The 19247-nt window shown below is 38.2% G+C and overlaps 1 protein-coding gene across 2 annotated transcripts in view; it reads left to right on the forward strand.

Moving 5' to 3' along the window:
- LOC122539345 (protocadherin Fat 4) overlaps window positions 1-19247 on the forward strand; it is a 375046-nt gene that overhangs the window by 15109 nt on the left and 340690 nt on the right. The gene's annotated exons all lie outside the window — the stretch shown is intronic.

Here is a 19247-nt window from a genome sequence, read left to right on the forward strand (position 1 = left end):
AATGTCTATTATTCGGTTTGGCTGCCTTAAAGATTAAATGAGTTTGTTGAATTGTGAAATAAGTGCACTAATAGTTACCATTTTAAAGCACTATAACAGAAGCACTTTGTTTCTTCAACAGCATGTATTTTTGTAAGTTTGCCTTTTAACATTGGGAGGAGCACACTGACTATTACTGTGTGAGAGAGTGTTACAACAAAGGTTTATAGTAATAAAATACTATAATTAACTATTCTTTTTTGATACCCACGCTCCTTGTTGAACAAAGTTTTCGTAAACCTGATTTGTCTTCCAAGTCCTGAAAAATTATGAAACTGTCCAGTTCAAAGTTATCATTTTATAATACTGAATACTTACAACTAAGTGATACATATAAATAGTCTAACTGCATGATAGAAAATTTTGTTAATCAGTAAACATTCTATTTCACTCAAGCCAGTTTCTGTCTTCTTTACAGGTGCAAATAATTTAGCAGAGGAGGGTTCTCAATGTTGTTTTGCATGTGGTCCTCTGTTTCTCTAAACTGGAAACAGTGATACAAATAACTGGTAACTAGGAATGCCACGGTTTGACATGATGTAGAATATGAGTGTAATTTTATATTATGTGTCAAATAAACTTTATAATCTACAAATGGCAAAGCCACAAGTGAGTCATGAGTGTCTCACTCTACACTGTATAAGATAAATTAATCTTACTATCCACTGCTGTATGAAAAATGAAAGAGCCGTTAATTCATTTACATTCCACAGGTTGATTTCAGGTCCGTTAAACACCGAATGAGGTAAATGAACTAGCTTTATGACTTCAAATGGCAAGTTTATGGTTTCAATGAGAGAACAAAGTGACATCAAAACTGACATCAATGTGAAGTTAGAAATGGATGTACATGTATAAAATGTTTGCGAACTTTTATACAAGTGATGCAGTGTCAAGAAACAGATGTATGATGATAGAGATCATGCACTGGGATAGGAGCATTCCTGCCAGACTTTGACAGGAAAATGCCTGAAGCTTCCATCACAGCTTGTGAATTTAGTTTTGTACTTGTTAGACATGGTGTACTACTTGTGAATGGCTTTATAATATTTAACAGCAAATTAAGCACCTGAGTCATGATTCTCTGAGTTGAATATGCATTTAGTTGACAGTTTGACTGCTACTCTTTCCTGTGTGGTTCCACATCAGAGCAGGAATTAAAAAAAACAATAGTAAAATATCATGGTAAGGAATTTTAATGATGTATTCCTGCATTCTATGTACACAGTAGTGACTTCAAAAGCGTGTCGAGGAAATGTTTACAAAAACTTTCTGTTGTGCAATATAAACTGTGAAAAGTGATTATGTTTACCAAAAGTTGTCTTATGCCATGTCTTGTAACAGTGTTATTGTACTACCACAAAGTTAGATCTTGCTTCTTCCTGAGATATGATTTCAGTCATAAAACTGCATCTCCTTGACTGTACCTATTCGGTTGAGAATAGTGGTAATCATGTAGAATAAGGATACTGTAAAAATGGTGGGTGGCTACCACATTGTGAATTTGAGTTTGTGAGTAATGCTAGAAAAGATATGTCATATGACCCAGTAAGTATAAGGGCAGTAGGAGCATAGTTAAGAGGGAAACCAGGAGGGCAAAAAGGAGATATGAGATAGCTTTAGCAAATAGGGTTAAGGAAAAACCAAAGAGAATCTACAAGTACTTTAAGGGCTAAAGGATAACTGGGAAAGAATGGGACCCCTTAAAGATCATTAAGGCCATCTATGTGTGGAATCATCAGAGATAGGTGAGATACTAAACGAGTATTTTGCATCAGTGGAGAAGGATATGGAAGCTAGAAAACTTGGCTAAATAAATAGTGATATCTCAAAAAGTGTTCGTATCCAAGTGGACAAAGTGCTGGACATCTTAAAACACACAAACATGGATAAATCTTCAGGACCTGGTCAAGTGGATTTTAGAACTCTGTTGGAAGCTAGAGAAGTGATTGCTGGCCCCTTACATAGGTATTTATGTCATCAATAGCTTTAGGTGAGGTGCTGGAAAACTGTAAGGTCGCTCATGTGATGTCGTTGTTTAAGAAATGTGGTAAGGAAAAGCCAGTATAGACTGGTGAGCCTGACATCAGTGATGGGTAATTTGTTGGAGAGGATTCTGAGGGACAGGATTAACATGCATTTGGAAAGGCAAGGACTGATTAAGGAGAGTCAACATGGCTTTGTGTGTGGGAAATCATGTCTCGCTAACTTGACTGAGTTTTTGAAGAAGTGACAAAGATTGATAAAGACAGAGCAGTGAATGTTGTCTGTGTGGACTTCAGCAAAGCATTCAACAATGATATGAACGATAGACCCGTTAGCAAGGTTAGATCACATGGAATACAGGGAGAGCTAACCATTTGGATGCAAAATTAGCTTGAAAGTAGGAGACAGAGGATGGTGGAGGAGGGTTGTTTTTCAGACTGGAGGCCTCTGACCAGCAGTGTGCTTCAAGACTTGGTGTTAGGTCCATTGCTTTTTGTCATTTAAATAAGTTATTTGGTTGTGAATAAAGGAGAAAAAGTAAGCTTACAGATGACACCAAAATTAATGGTGTAGTGGACAGTGAAAAAGGTTATCTCAGAGAACAACTGGACCATGATCAGATGGGCCGATGGACCAAGAGTGGCAGATGAGTTTAATTTAAATGAATGCGAGGTATTGCATCTTGGAAAGGCAAATTGAATACAGTTAATGGTACGGTTTGAGGAGTGTTGCCGAACAAAGAGACCTAGGGGTTCAGGTGTATAATTCCTTGAAATTGAAGTCGCAGTTAGACATGGTGGTAACGATGATGATGGGTACACTTGCCTTTATTGGTCATTGTACTGAGTATTGGAGTTGGAATGTCATGTTGAGGCTGTACAAGGCATTAGTAATGCCACTTTTGGAATGCTCCATTCAGTTCTGGTCTCCCTGCTGTAGAAAAGATGTTGATAAACTTGAAATGGTTCAGAAAAGATTTGCAAGGATGTTGCCAGGGTTGGAATGTTTGAGCTATAGGGAGAGACTGAATAAGCTGGGGCTGTTTCCCCTAGAACGTTGGAGGTTGACGGGTGACCTTATAGAGGTTTATAAAATCATGATGGGCATGGATAGGGTGAGTAGCTAGAGGGCACAGGTTTAAGGTGAGAGGGGAACGATTTCAAAGAGACCTGAGGGGCAATTCCTGATTTACTTGGGAGCATTATAATGGAACATTAAAAAGACATAACAAGAATAATTGACATTAATTTCTACTAGGTCTTTCTTCCCCAGTCATTTGTCATAACTTTGGCAAACGATTCAAGGCAACTCAGAGAAATAATGTAAGTGGCTTCTGGTGGAACACATTTCAATATTCATATACTCGTATCCTCTTGAAATCTTTTGTATTTCAAATCACTTAGAAGGAAATCAGTTGAGAAAAGTTTTGAAACTGTACACTACAAGAGGCTCGTATTTTGTGTTTTAAGAGGTAAATTACCTAAGAGATTTTGGTTGTTCGAACTTTTCATTTTTATAACATACTGCTAGCCCACATGTGGCACTAATCCTAAATGTGCTTTTAACTTGCATTCAAATGGTGGGTAAATGGGAAGTAATTCACCTGAGAATTTCTAAGGATCAGGGAAAAGGTACAACAGGGATAGTACAAAAATACAGGTTTTCATGTTGATGGCGAACAGCTGACAACTCGCAGCAACAGGAGGCTGCCATTTGTTTTTTTCAAAAAGACATTCACTTCCATTAAAGTGGAAAGTTACAGCACAGAGGAATAAAATGAGTCTTTACTTTTCTGTTGAGTGATACTCTCATGACACTTGTCCATTCTTAAGAAACCTCTTGAGGAGCATTGCTTAGATAGAGACCCACAGTCTTCCTGCAATTCAGTTACATTCAATCCATTTCCCAAAATCCTTCCTTAAGCAAGAAATAGGAGGACCCACCAATCCTAAAAAGCTAATTCTCTCCTTGTAGTTTGAAAAGGAAACCAGACTGTAGCTTGTAGTACAAATTTTTGAGTTTCCTTGGCTTGTGGATATCAAGAGGATAGTTTCCTAACAGACTGCCATTGACTGAGAGACCATGTGCTAGCTGTCAGTGGCACAACAGTGTAAGCTTGTCTTTGGAAACTCCGAGTTAAATTGGTGAGAACTGTAAGGCTGATTTCGCTCCTCATATGTTATTTGAAAGTGCATCTTAAGTTAGCTTTAGCAAAGAACCTTATAGTTAGAGACAAATTATTGTAAGAGTTTTTGGTAAGTTCTGAAAATTCTTTCTGTATACCAACATTAAATTGCTTGATGTGTATCTTCAAAACAAATTATGATGACGTGGTAGAAGCTGTAATTTAGAGCTCCTACCAGGTCGTCTACAAATAAATCCAGTTTCATCAGCTTCTTAGTTGTAAGAGAGTATTTTATGTTGAAATACAACTGCATCCCCTGGATTAGAAACTGTTGGGAGTGTATACCCAATGATATTTATTTGCTTTTTAGTAGATTAATGTAAAGTAGTATGGTTAGTCAGTGCTTCAATACATGCTCCAATGCGAACAGTGAAAAATAAACTAATATTGCTATTCACAATAAGTAGTGGCCATATTCATAAAAACAAAATCATCCTGAAAATCTATTTGCTTTGAAGGCTGCTTAGTTCAATAATGCAATGGGATGGCAGCAAGAGGAGGTATTCATTGCTTACATTTCAACAGTTGAGAAACTTGAGTGAAGGCTAAATGTTGAATACCACCAACAAAGAAAATAGTAGAGATGATAAAATAAATAAGAAGCATTTAGAATTAAAACCAGAAAATGCTGGAAATATTGTGCAATCTGGCAACATCCACAGAGAAAGAAGCACTGTTCGTAGATTAGATTAGATTCCCTATAGTGTGGAAACAGGCCCTTCGGCCCAACAAGTCCACACTAACCCTCCAAAAAGTAACCCACCCAGACCTATTTCCCTCTGACTAATGCACCTAACACTATGGGCAATTTAGCATCACCACTTCACCTGACTTCCACATCTTTGGACTGTGGGAGGAAACTGGAGCCCCCGGAGGAAACCCACGCAGACACAGTGAGAATGTACAAACTCCAGACAGTCGCCCAAAGCAGGAATCGAACCTGGGTCCCTGGAGCTGTGAGGCAAAGGTGCTGACCGCTGAGAAAGAAGCACTGTTCATGTTTCAAATTGATGACTGTAGTATTGTGGTTTAATTGATTAGTGTTAAGTTTCAACATAGAACAATAGGAGATTATAACTGTTAAGGAGTTCTAATGCTTTCAGGTACCAGTACTTAATGAGCCAGCACTTAAACTTTTGCCATGGATCTGGATGCACTTCTTGTGTAGTTTCTGGTGAAATGGATAGAACGAGTTCCCTACAAAGAGGGGATCGGGGAACTCTGGTTGAGGGTGGGAGGAGAAGAGCGAAATAGTCTGTCTGCTTCTCAGACTTAAAGATGGTGAGAAGGAGCAGTTGCTTGTCTCCTCAAGAAATTTTGTTCAATTCTGTACGCTTTAGGCCAGAGCCTAAAAGAGGCCTGAGGTTAAAAAAAACTTGTACCTCATTTCTGTCCTGGTTTCCCGCATCATGCAATTTGGACACAGACCTTTCGACATTTGGTACATGGGCTACTCACAGAAGCACATTACCTCCAGCCTTGCCAATGGCCACCACCCATGCAATTTGTGATACCTGGAAATCATTACGTCACCACTCTTCCATTGAAGTGTATCTTCAAACATTTGGCCAATTAGAGTAAATGAGGATGCTGTAATTCCTAGATTCAACATAGAGAATGCTGGGTAGTTTCGGTTATGCTGGATAATTTGTAAAAAGATTACGAGAAGCAATAATTGCACTAAGAATTTTCCAGTTTGTCAGCTGCTTCTGTTTATTTGGTCAAACTTTCTTCTGAGCAGCTGTTAGACATTAAGATTTATCTGACTTAGTATGTACACCAGTCATCAAAAAATTCCAAAAACAATCAATATTTCAATGCTTTGGTGTTTGCTGTGCATACTGAAGTTGGGATAAAGTAATAAATCCAGAAAGGGTGCTAGTGGTCAGATTTTTATTTTCCCTGCTAACAATCTCATCCAATGGTCCAGGCTGGAATACCTGCTTATGTGAGCAGTATATAGGCTATGACTGTGAAACGGTATGGAGTGAAAGAGCCAGCTGCCCACACGTTATGGACACACAGAAGATGAATGGTGAATTTGGTTATGCAGAGGAAGACAGCCAACATGTATTTCTGTCCTCCCAAAAACAGGCAGCACTCTAAGTTGTAGGTGGAATAAAACATACTTTAAAAGGAAGTATGCAATAATGACAATACATTTCCCTTCCTTTTTTACAGGAAGTATGTTGGGCTATGACCCTGAATTTATTTTACTTATACTTTTACTATACTTACTGGCTACATGGAAGTTGAGGTGGAGATTTACGCTGTTCACCAGCAGAGGGAGTTACATGCAAGTTTCTGTGTGTAAAATAATTTAAATAATTTGGTTTGGTTTAATAAATGTGAGTAACTGTGAGTTTTTCCTTTCATCAGCATCTGCATCCACCTTATTCTCCCCCACCCCACACAAACACACGCAAACACACACAAAACACGCTGTACAAGCTAACCAAGAACCTGCTGAACAGTAACATAGCTCTTTGACAATATGCTTCATACCTACTTAGGTGCCATCTGTGTCAACATGCTAGAAGGAAAAATCAGTAAAATTTGTGAATGATACAAGTTTACTTTAAGCCTTACTTATCTTGTACATTTCAAAATGGAGGGACAGTATGACCAGTAATTTCATTGCCAAGTAATGCTGGTCTTTAACTAATTTTTCCCTCTGGCACCATGCTAGGGCAGCAGACAGAAGGAACTCTGACACAGTCTTCCATGTGGTACAAGACAGGAAATTCTCATTCCTAGACTTATCCTTCACAAAATTGTGCTGACTACAGAGAGTTGTTATTGGCACTATCACCATACTCCTTTTCACTCAAGCCTGATATCCGATGCAAAGGAATCAAAATCAGTTCACAGGTGATCAAATTGTTTGTCACCAGATTGCTTTTCTCAAAACCTCAAGGTACTATATTCTGTTAAAGCAATGTTCACACTTGAAAGTGTTTGCACTACAATTTGTGTAAAATTCCCAACAACTGCCCTAGCATAAAGCTTCCATAACTTCAAAACATCTTCCTCAACAATTAATACCTCACACTTTATCTCTCCCATCTTTGGGTGACTTATACTCACACATAGAATCTTCTACTCCTTACCCTCACCTGAATTACTCCAAAATAATTATTTCCTTTGAAATATATTGGAAACTTGACCTATTACTGATGGACATGTTGGTAAGTAGATGAACAGAAGGAAAACTGCTGCTCGGATATCTCTTTCAGAGATGAGTGAAAACATACGTTGTTTTGATGAGAAACACACTGGATATCTCTTCCTAGTTATATATTTATATCACTGGCTATTTGGTGATGCCTTCAGAAGCATTTGCATGTCTGTTGAGAATTTGCAGCCTGGAGAATTAGGCTATCATCTGAGCTCCCTCGCTGTGTACTTCTACCTAGGGAGAAGTTAAGGTAGATGGAGTCAATGGCTGTATGAAAGAGGTAGCACACACACCCTGGTTAAGGTTGCACCAAGCCAGTGGCAGCTCGGAAAGAAGCTCGGAAAGACAAATATGAGACTGTTGTCTACTTTAATGTCCACAGAGAGAAGAGATGTCATTGGAGTGAGTTGTTGTAATGAAGTTGGTGGAGATGATGCAACTATGCTTTGCACAGTCTTCCTTACAAGACTAGTATGGCACTTACAGTACCTAGCATCTGGTGGTCTATCTACAATCAGGTTGCCTGATTTCCAGAGCAGTCGCATATTCAGGCAGAAAAGTACAGATGCATGTCAGGCTTTTAGAAGATAATTGGAAGCGATTTCAAAAGCGCGATGACAATATAATCAAACCGAAGTCATTACATTTTTGGGTGTAGAGTGACTTTGGTGACTGGTTATGTTGATGTTTATCAGAAAGCCAACTTCACCCACAGTCAATTGGCGACTAATGGTATTGTCCTGGAAGTCTGGCAAGTACATTCATTTCTTTAGACATTCAAAGAGACAGCTGCTCAGGGTGTTGCAAATTCCGTTCCCCCCTCCTTCCTCTTCTGTCTGGGTGGGTAGGGTATAGATCATTTGTCATCAGTCAATCTGAAGATTTACTGTTAGATTTACGTTCTCTCAGATGGAGTGTAATATGTCTAAAAACTCCAATACCTTCAAAGCCAGTCATGAGTCTGGGGTCAACTTACAATTCCTAAGTTCTCGTAGGTTAATGGGTTCTCCAGATTTTTGTAAAGGATGACCAGCTAAATAGGTTTTCAGGGAATTCAGTTTTCATTTGAAACTGCAATGCTGCATGCTAAGTTTTGCACACTGTTCCTTTAAACACTGTAATTCAAATCTGAAACCATGCTAACAGACTGAAAGTCACTTTGGATCCATTTGAAAATTGTGGACTCGTTTGGACCTCTGGCTGGAATCTTGGTAATACAGTCACATTACTTTTGGAATATCTGACAACTTCAAAAAATGTGAAAGGGATTTATTTGCTGCACACTGGGGTCCTGCACTGTAGTGAAAATTAAAATTAGCAAAATTGGAATATTTAATGGATAGTAACCACAAAGTAATTCGCGAGTATGTTTTTATAGTTGCATGAATAGTTTTTTAGGTGAGTCTGACATTATGATTTCGATGTTGTCTCTGGATTACAAAATTGTTGTTTAAACTTGACTAACGTACTGTAAGACTACAATTTAAAGTAAGAATAAAATAGTGAGTTGCGAAGTATGAAAACAAGATAATTTTTGAATTTTAAAGCAGCTTTTTGTTTTAATTTTTATAACATTTCTGAAAAGTAACATGTACATGCTGGCATAGTGATATATATGCAGAGCAATTATGAAAGATTTATGTTCAACATGTGCTTGTGGCCATCAGCACAAATGAGGCTATTATTAACACTGTAATTACAATAATGAAAGAATCAAGGAGAGTAGAGCACAATGATTTAAAGATTGACTGACTATAAGCAGACATGTGATAATGGCTAAAGCCGAGACACACATTTTAGCCTTTAAACGTTTTCAAATTTATTGCAGACACTTGGGTCTTGAGAGTTTGATTTAAAGTAAGGTTAATCCATATGTTGTAGCCAGATGTACCTAAATAACTGTGTTAATTTTCAACCAAAACAGAGTCTTCCCATTTTCAGGCAAACAACTTCCCAATTGTTAAAGTGGTTGTACTTGCTATTTTATTGTAATAGGTGCAATCAAAGATGAAAAATGTTACCTGGTTAACTCCTGGTTGTAGAGTAATGCAGGAGATGCAGCAATCCATTTAACTTGATGCGTACCTCTGGCAGGAAACTAGTTAGCTGAGTTTATTTCTCACTCAGCAGAATCAGCAAGGCACCACAACAACTTGACAAACAAATCTCACTGAAGTGTCACCAGTTCATTTCTTGCCTGAAATGGGTCTGAAGTGTATTTACCAACAAGTGAAGATTGGATGCGCCTTAGCTATGTGCCATCTTCCACTAGTTAGAATAGCGAGGGTAGGCGAGGGTCGTAAGTGAAGGAACAGGATAAGTCTAGGGTGAGGGAGACTAAGGTTTTTGTTGTGGGCTTGGGAAGAGCAGGGCTCCATGAAGGACAGTCTTGTGTTGCCACGAAAATCTTCCCTGTGTGAGTTACGAGCAGCAAAAATGTCTTATCAGTTGAAGTGATAAGAATCCAATCAGTATTTACGCATGAAGTTCCCACCTGAGTTAATCAGACAGGCTGTTCTGCCACTAAAACCACCTCATTATAATCTGACATTGATGGGAATGGAGTGGAAAATGGAACTGCTCCAAATTTAACTTCATGCTACTCATTTCCCATTGAGTAGGGATAGTAAAGCCCCTGCCGAAATAATTTACAGATTGTACAGCAAAATCAAGGCAAACATTATTTTACTGATATTCCCACTGTTTGGCTTTCTGAGAATGTGGTTATTTCAGGGCAGAATGCAAGGAAGTGCAGTCGACTTGGCGTTGAAGTGTTGGCTTGGGTTCCAGCTTAACAGAGTTGTGTACACCAAACATTGGAGGCTGCTGTGGCCAGACTGAAAGGACACAGATGGTTAAAGCTGATAAAATTAATCAAAATACTATTGTTATCTTAGTTCAGCCTTTTGCATACACTACATCTCCTCCTCTCTCAGTCTTAGTCACCTCAGTAACATAAACAGGGACACAATAAAGAAGAAATTGCAAGAGTTTCCTTTGATAATTGTGATAGTTTTAATGGCTTTGTTGAGAAATTGTTTGAATGGAAATAACCCACATCCCAGGTGGAAGAAAAAGCTTCTTTAGTGATCTAAACCAAGTCTCCCCTTCACTTTCTTTGACTTCTACATGCAAAAATAGATTAATATTCAGATATAATATCACATTACTGTAGGTTAATGAAATTAATGAAGCATTGGCATCCTTTTGGATTATGCAAACTGGCTTCTAAAACAGTCAAGTGTCAGAACGGAAGAATACAAATGTCAAAGGTACTGATAAAGGTAAGATCTCACTTATTGGGCATTTGTATTCACCACAGCCCTCTCCCAAGAAAAGAAAGTGCTTCCAGAAATGCTGAGAGGCAATAGTCTACACAGAAACCACTGCTCACAATGGTGTTCTTCCTGTTATCATTCAAAACACTGTAAGAAAGAAAGTTCTTCATTGTGCTGCAGCACATATGTATGTAAATTTCCCTGGAAAAAGTGTCTCATGGCCAAATGACAATGAGTAGCAATGCAGCTTAACATTTACATGTGGGGCCTAATGTTAAATAAAGTAATATCAAATATCTATAAAGCAATCATTATTCAATAGGGAGTACGTGTCAGTCAGTGATAGAGTAGCTTCTTGATTTGGGGCACAGGAGCTGGGTACATCACTGTTTTGTAGCAATTGGCCAGAAAGTAAAACATGAAACAATGTTGTCCCATGCTTTTCAGAAGCTCTTTCAATAGCCAAAAATCTCTGAAGGTGGGAAAAATCTGTTTATGTTGTAATATTTTAACCTGTGTTTTAAGAGCAAGAAATAAAATGGGATAAAAATTTAGGTTACCTATGGCTTTAACAAGGTTGCCAAGTCCAAATATTAAGTTCCACAGACATCTAGAGACAGAACAGGTGATGGTAATTTTTCTAGATTTTTGACAGTTTAATTAAAGGGATTTTTGTTTGATTTCTCAACTTTGATCTCCTTTCTGACATGTTGTTTAAGAGCAGTACTAATGGAAGAGGTGAAGTAAATGTGGTAACTGATTGTTGACACTAAATTTGAGCTTTAAAATCAGGTTTCTACTTAATTTCTTTGATAACAACATGGTTGAGATTGTGATCTTGTATTGAGGGTAATCTTGGCAGAAGGTGAAGATTGTACCTTGCCACACACCATCCAGAAGGAAAAACAAGTTGAACTTGTGAATGACACACATACACCCAACCCTCAGATTCTGATGAAAGAGAGATGAGGGATTTTTTCAGAAGGTTGTGAGTCTTTGGGATTCCCTTCTTCAAAAGACAGAGGATGTAGGATCTTTAAATATTATTAAATCAGAGATACGGGTAGATAGATTCGTGACTACCGGGTGATGAAAGATTTTCAGAGATATACAGAAATGTAAAGTTGAGGTTAAAATCACCTCAGCCATGACCTTGAAAGGACAGAGTATCTGACTCCTGCTGTTTGTTTTTGTGTTTGTATGTAATTCACTGGACCTCCATTTTGGAGTGTAAAGAATAACTAGTATGTTCATCTCCAAGTACTCCTTTTTTTTTTCTTTCACTAGCTTTATCCTCTAGGTACAGGGACACGGTCTTCACATGTGTCATAGCACTCCCCCAACTTGTTGATGTGTTGTCTTCATTTAGTGCCTTTAATGAAAATAGGGACGTTGCTTTTGTAGAGTTACTTTATGCTTTTCATTACTTTAACCGAATAAAGGTAGCACATATGCTGAGGAATGTTATAAAAGGTCATGAAAAGACTGTGACTGAGAGTTAGAGTTCTACATACTAAGTGTGGGAGTGGGTGTCTTCAAGGACTGATTCCATGAACAGTTTCTCCGAGACTCATGAGCCTCAATATTGAAGTCCTGACTCACAGAAGCTGTAGACTTGTTGCTGAGAAGAAATGTGTTTTTCTTTCAAATTTTGGAGGTGAGGGGAGAGAGGTTTTGGGATGTCTGAGGCAAGGGCAAGAGGATGGCTTTCACCAGCCAACTCTATGTTCTCCATCTCTACCTTTGATTGGCCCCAAATTGGGGCAAATGGAAGCCTCCGGCAGGACAAACCTGATAGGCCCAGTTGGAAATCCAGCCACTTTACTCACCAACTGGAAAGGCAATAATTGTTGATGAGTCAAGAATGTTTCCCCTGAATTTCCTTACCCGGCAATCCACAGCTGAGGTGGAGAAAAGAAGATGTCTATCTCTGCAGACTCATGTCTTTGCCATTTTCAACACCTTCCTAGCCACCTCCAATAAGTGAATAATCATGCCAGCTTTCACAAACAAGACAAGAATAGCTTAGATTGTTTGAAACTATTTGGAAAAAGAATGTTGCACATCATTTTCCGTTTATTTTCTAACTCGACTAAAATCCTTTTTGGATAGCTAATGAAACAAAACTTACTGCTGTTTCTACTGTTTGTTTTTGTTCCACAGCAGTTCACAGTACATTAATCTTTCTGGTTGGCCTATACATTTGTTTTAGGTTTCTTCATCCTTCTTAGTTTCCTCCACTGTTGCCTCCTGCCGCCACACTTCCTTCTTCAGGGTGGGACTTTTTGTGCCACGTACTTCATCATGGCCACCATCAATGCCATTTCATGATTCTGTTAGTTTTTCCTTCCTCTGCCCCAAGGTAAATCACTTCATGAGTATAAAAGCATTCTATTTAACTGCTTAGGTGACAACTCCCAAAAGTAGCAGAAATAAGGGATGTAGGAATCTTTAACTGGATTTCAGGCCTGAGGGTATGAAGCTAAAGCTGTACTTGCTCAACTGGATGAGATTATATTTCTCACATACAGTTGAAATGTAGGTAATTCAGTAGTCTGGGTTTCAGTGGAGGAAAGTTGACAGTGAAGTAAAATTCTCAATTAACCCGTGAGCTGCTCACATTTTGTAAAGTAATCATATCCCCTTAAACCTGCTGCTAAAAGTTCTGTTGTGAGATCTTCTGAACTCCACTAAGACTTCACATTTCTGTGCTCAGTAGAAGCTCAGTAATCGTCTTCACAAATTCATTGTTTTGTTGTGTATCCATTTACATTAGATCTCAAGTTGCAGTTCAGTTGAAAATAAATCATAGTTTTTTTTCTTGTGTTTCATGGGTGTTGCCTCTATTATTACTTACCTTTGAGATTTCTGTAATATGTATGTTTTTTGATTATATATCATTCACAACCTGTAAACAGTGTACTCATTGAAAAGAGAATAATGCCCTGCTAGTTCGCTATTGCCAAGAAATGCATATACATTTATACAAGACCCAGTGAATGTTGGAAAAAATAAACATACAGAGCAACATTTTCATAAACTGAAATGCATTAGTATCACTAAAGAAGTGACAGATTGATTTCTCTTTTTGACCGTTCTGAAGATGTGCTCATATCTGTCACTCAGAACTTTAAGGTAAGAAGAGATAGTTAATCACTAGTCATACAAAAAAAAGAGACTAATGTTACATTTTCTATTAAGATTGAATGGGGAACTGACTAAGATATGTATTCCCATATCTTTTGATTACTAGATTTTAATTTGCCTTCCACTGCAGAGGTACCATTTCAGCTTTAATAAAATTACAGCTTGAGCTAGGATTTGACAAAAATCCAAACAACGGTAGAGCTAGCCAGTAAGTGTCTAAGTTATCATCCAGGGAACAGGAGAATCGACGTTTCGGGCATAAGCCCTTCTCATTCCTGAACATCGATTCTCCTGTTCCCTGGATGCTGCCTGACCTGCTGCACTTTTCCAGCAACACATTTTCAGCTCTGATCTCCAGCATCTGCAGTCCTAACTTTCTCCTCTAAGTTATCATCACCTCCCTTACAGAAGGCAATCTCACTCACCTTTTTCATTGAGAGTTTACCCATCCCACCAGCTCTTTTAAGCATCATATGCTAAACAATTAGGAAATGGAGCCAGTTTCTGTACAGAGAATCATATATCAAGGAATGAAGTTTTGTGTAATGCAGAGTATGGAGAAATTTGTGGAGTTCTGTGTTCTCTGAGCTTCCCTAATGAAAGATAAATATCTCAGTTTTGACTTATGAATGTGTACCAGGAATAATGGCAATGGTGGCCTTCATGGTTTTCAATGCTACATTTTTTAATTGGATTGTTTCAGTTGAATCTGATCTGACTGGTCTTCTCACACACTTTCTTCATTATATCTCACACAGATAGCCCAACCTGTCCAATCCTCCACAAATGATGATAATAAATACTATTTTTTTAAACTTGGAAAGCTCATCTCTGAATGAGGTGCAATGAGGGATGTTTGGCTGTGTAATCTCTCAAGTTGTCAGAACTGTGCAACTATCCACTTGTTCTCCAAAGAAAACAAGCCATTATTATGTGCAACAACAGGAGGGAGTTAGCAGCACTGATCAACAGGAATATGATGAGGCTGAACTAAAAGTATAATAAGTCCAACACAGGAGGTAATGCCACAAAGGAAAAAAAAACGTTCAAGTGGAAAGTATAGAGAACAAATACTATGTAAAGATACACATAGTAGTGAAGGCAGTCAACTAAATATCCAGAATGAACGTGAAAACAGCATCAATCAAATCAAATAACAATCAGGACCAGTGAAGAATTTAATCATTAGATATTGAGAGGTTTTGACCAAATAGTTAGTGTTCATTGCTTCAGTATTTTAGCAGCTCGTGTCATAAATGTTGGTATTGCATTCACTCATCAGGCTTGAAGCATATTTTTAAAGTTTCTGCTCCTGTTTTCTATTCAGAAAGTTTCATTACCTAAATAAAAAGGTGTATACTGGCCATTCAACAAAGCCACTTTCTAAATTCTTTTCGGGAAGTTTATTTTTAAACCACAGGCAACTTCACTTGCTAATGTGTTTCTGACTGTCAAGCCTCATTAGCAATCTGCAAGTACACATATGGTTAGTGTACGTTATTACTGCTTAGTGCATATTTACTTCTCAGTTGGTCAACTGTCTATCAGCCATTGGTATGTGTAAACATTAAAATAAGAGACCTATGGGGAAAATCAGCCTAGAACTACTCATAATTTCTTTTACTGAACTGTTTCCCTTTGATTTCATTGTTGAGTTTAAATGTCCACTATGAGTTTTAGAATTTAATTGTTTGGGGTGAGATGGAAGTGACTAGCACAGAGATTTTGGAAAAGTGCATCCTCCTATGGAAAAAGGTTCACGTCGAACATGAAGTGATGTGGCAAAGGAGTCTTCTGTGAAATTCTAATATGAAGAGCTTTGGGCAGTTTCACCTTAGTTACTCCTCGGCACTTAGAACTGTTTGCATTCAGACCTGAACAGAGTTGAAGCATGCTCAAGAGATCACAAAGGCATATAGTGTTGGAAGTGAAAATGTGGTTGGTGGATGCTCTCTGGCTGTTTGATTTAAGATACATCATTGGAAAAGAGTACAAGGAATGCTGCTTCTCATCTGACCTATGTGTCTTTGATCTGGGTGTGCTTTTTCTTCCAGAAAACCTGGTCAAAACACCTCAGTTAAATCTAGGTAATAATGCTATTGGCCAGAACAAGGAAGGTTAAACCTCTAAGGTGTCGTTCTGAGCCATGTTTACGCATCACGTAATTATATGTTGGCTCAACAGTATACCTGTTCAGGTCAATATGCTTTTGAAGTACAATTTAAACTATTAAGGCTAAGCATTGTGCAATTGATCTTGCTTAACAACTAACCTGATTGTGTTCATTTTATTAAAAGGCAATATATAGGCCCAACCCAATGGAGAGCCAACATGCGAATGACAAAACTTAGGTGGAGTTTTTGACCGTTCCACCACCTGTCTGAATAATGCTTTTTGAGAAGAGGCTAAATTCCTCATTGTGGGGATAAATGAATAGAGAGATCGAGTTATTATTCAACTACTTTTTCTCACTGCAAGCCCCTATTCTGCAAGACATACACGGCTGGGCAGTTCTTTGAAAAGAAAAGGAGAAAGGCAGATGTTGTATTGTCACATGCAGGTGAGAAGGGGTGGAGTGGCTCCACTCTTTTCCCATTCCTCATTTGACCATAGCCACCTTTTTGAAAAGGATGTACTTGCAAGTCAGGGAGAGCTTAACTGTTCGTGTAATGTGATAGTAATAGACACAATCAGACTTTTTCAAGTTCTTTTTAATAGAAAAAAAGGGAAAGTCTTCTTGTACTTAACACAGTCTATTAAAGCAATTCACAAAAATACTAAAATTAAAGGGGCCAAACCCCGTGGACTGCTGTGTTTTGCATTGAGGAGGGTTAAAAATGTAGCCAAATTTAAAATAAGTCTGTTCTTCATGACCATATTATGTTTAGAGCCAGTATCCTGTTGTCCAAGTGATTATGGCTTACTGTTTGCTTCCATCCAATTGGGAGCCCAGATAATTCCCCAATACTTTGCTAATGATGTAGGAGATTATTTCCATTCATAGGAGAAAGTGAGGACTGCAGGTGCTGGAGATCAGAGCTTAAAAATGTGTTGCTGGAAAAGTGCAGCAGGTCAGGCAGCATCAAAGGAGCAGGAGAATCGACGTTTCGGGCATAAGCCCTTCTTCAGGAAGAAGGGCTTATGCCCAAAACGTCGATTCTCCTGCTCTTTTGATGCTGCCTGACCTGCTGCGCTTTTCCAGCAACACATTTTTAAGCTCTATTTCTATTCATTGCCCTGCAAAGCAAACAGGTTATCTCCATTTCAATTGTGTTCATACAGTGATGCAAATACACAGCTATCTTTGATTGTGAGCCCAAGTCACTGGAATGTGGCTTTAGTCCATTTAAAAGTTGAGTTAGGGATATTGAGCCAGTAATTTGAAGCATTTTTTTTGTATGAAGCCTGAGCTTATAATAATATACCCGTTTTTAAAAAAAAAGACGAGATGCCTTTGAAAGGTAATGACGCTGGAATTAGTAACAGTGTGTGGTAGTAGTTATGTAACGTGGCTAAGCAAATGCATGCAAAAGCTACAGTAGGTATAAGTGTGATTGAAGGCTTCAGTGTAGTTTAATGTCAATGTGCAGTGACAAGTATAGTTCAGTCACATATTTTGTAGTTGGCAAAGGAGTAACTTGCATCTAACTTGTAAATTTTGGTTGCAAATTTCAAGCTTATGTTTCTGCCCTCTTCCAAAGCAGCTTCCTGTCTGCTGTTTTTTTATTTTTCCTTCCTTTTGAGTCAATTCTCCTTTGAGAAAATACGTTGCCTATGGATTTATACTCTTCTTAGTTCTAGCTATAAATCTTTGTTTATGCACGGCTGGGAAACCTTATTGTTCACTTCCTCCCCAGTTCCCCCCTCAATAAATCCACAAATCTTCAATCTTCAACAAAAAAAGCACAAATAAACTTGAAACAACTTGATATTAGTTGTGTTCAGTTTTAAAGTAAATAGAGAATGAGGAAAATCTGCTGAAGCAGGAGTAAGAGGAGATTACCCTTGGTGCCACGATTTGTAATGTATTACAAAATGCAGTGTGCATTACAAGTGAAAATGTAACCAAGGACTGATTGAGTTAATTACATTTGAGAAGTGTGCTGCTTCTGTGTATTTATGGATCATCACAAACCTTGGAATAAAATTTCACCTAAAATGGATCAAGACACAACTGTTTATGATGGGTATGCGAGAGGAAGGTAATATTTAAAGACAGTGGTTTGATTAGATTAGATTCGTTACAGTGTAGAAACAGGCCCTTCGGCCCAACACCGCCCCCCAAAGAGTAACCCACCCAAACCCATTCCCCTACCCTATATTTACCCCTGACTAATGCACCTAACACTGTGGGCAATTTAGCATGGCCAGTTCACCTGACCTGCACATCTTTGGATTGGATTGATGAGAAGAAGGTAGGAATGTGCAACACATGGGACAGAGTGTAACAGAAAACAAGTTTCTTTAAGAAATAAAAGTAAGTTGCCATCATAAGTTAAAATCCAATCCTATTCTTATTAATATCTTGGCACCACTTTAGCACTGATGCGATTAAATAAAAAGACTGACAATTATTAGCGAGTTTTGAGAAGATTTGTAGGTCAGGTTGAGATTCGCCAGAGGCTCAGTGAAAATGTCACCTAGTATGGTGACAAATTGTCTGAAAACAAACCTTCCAGCTCAGCGAACAAACTTACATCCGCTGACAAATATTATTATTGGCACTCAAGTTTATCAGCCAACAAAGAGCAGGTATATTTCCCAGCACCTGTACTTAATTTGAACAAAACTGAAACTGAGCTCTCCGAAAGCTGTTGCCCTTTTGCTTGGAACTGACCAAAAATAAACGTTCAGGCCATCAGTACTTTTCAACCCTGAAAAAGCGATGTACTTTGAGTGGTTCCAATGATCCTTGTGGAGAGAGCATCAAATAACACCAAAGCCTACCCACAGCAAGACTAATACAATTATGATTAATAAGCATTGTAAAAGCATAAATGTAAAATTACAGCTCAAGGTGCATCTAAAGAGAGATTTTATGATTTTATGGAAAGGGCGAAAACATGAGCTGTTGCTAGCTGGTCATTTGTCTTTAAAGGTGGACCACCTTTATCCATTGTTTAAGTGACAGGGTAGCCACGGAAATATTGTCGCCTGATTCATGACATCAGTAGATAAGATCTCTGACTCTGAATTCCTACATTGACAAATAAAGTTCATTCTGTCATGTGCTAAACACCTTTTGAAAAATAATATTGTCCTGTGTTTAGAAAAATGGTGAAGGCAGATGGATTTTTTTGCATGGTCTCAATGAAAACATCCTTTATAACTTTTATGGCTCAGTCTTCCCTCTTGGTGATAATGCAAAATATTTTTTTTTCCCCATTCCATGCTGCTAGCAGCGGTCTTGAAAAATGGCTGCCGCTTTGCCAGA

The sequence above is a fragment of the Chiloscyllium plagiosum genome, chromosome 32 (genome assembly GCF_004010195.1).
Source record: "Chiloscyllium plagiosum isolate BGI_BamShark_2017 chromosome 32, ASM401019v2, whole genome shotgun sequence".
Classification (NCBI taxonomy): Eukaryota; Metazoa; Chordata; class Chondrichthyes; order Orectolobiformes; family Hemiscylliidae; genus Chiloscyllium; species Chiloscyllium plagiosum.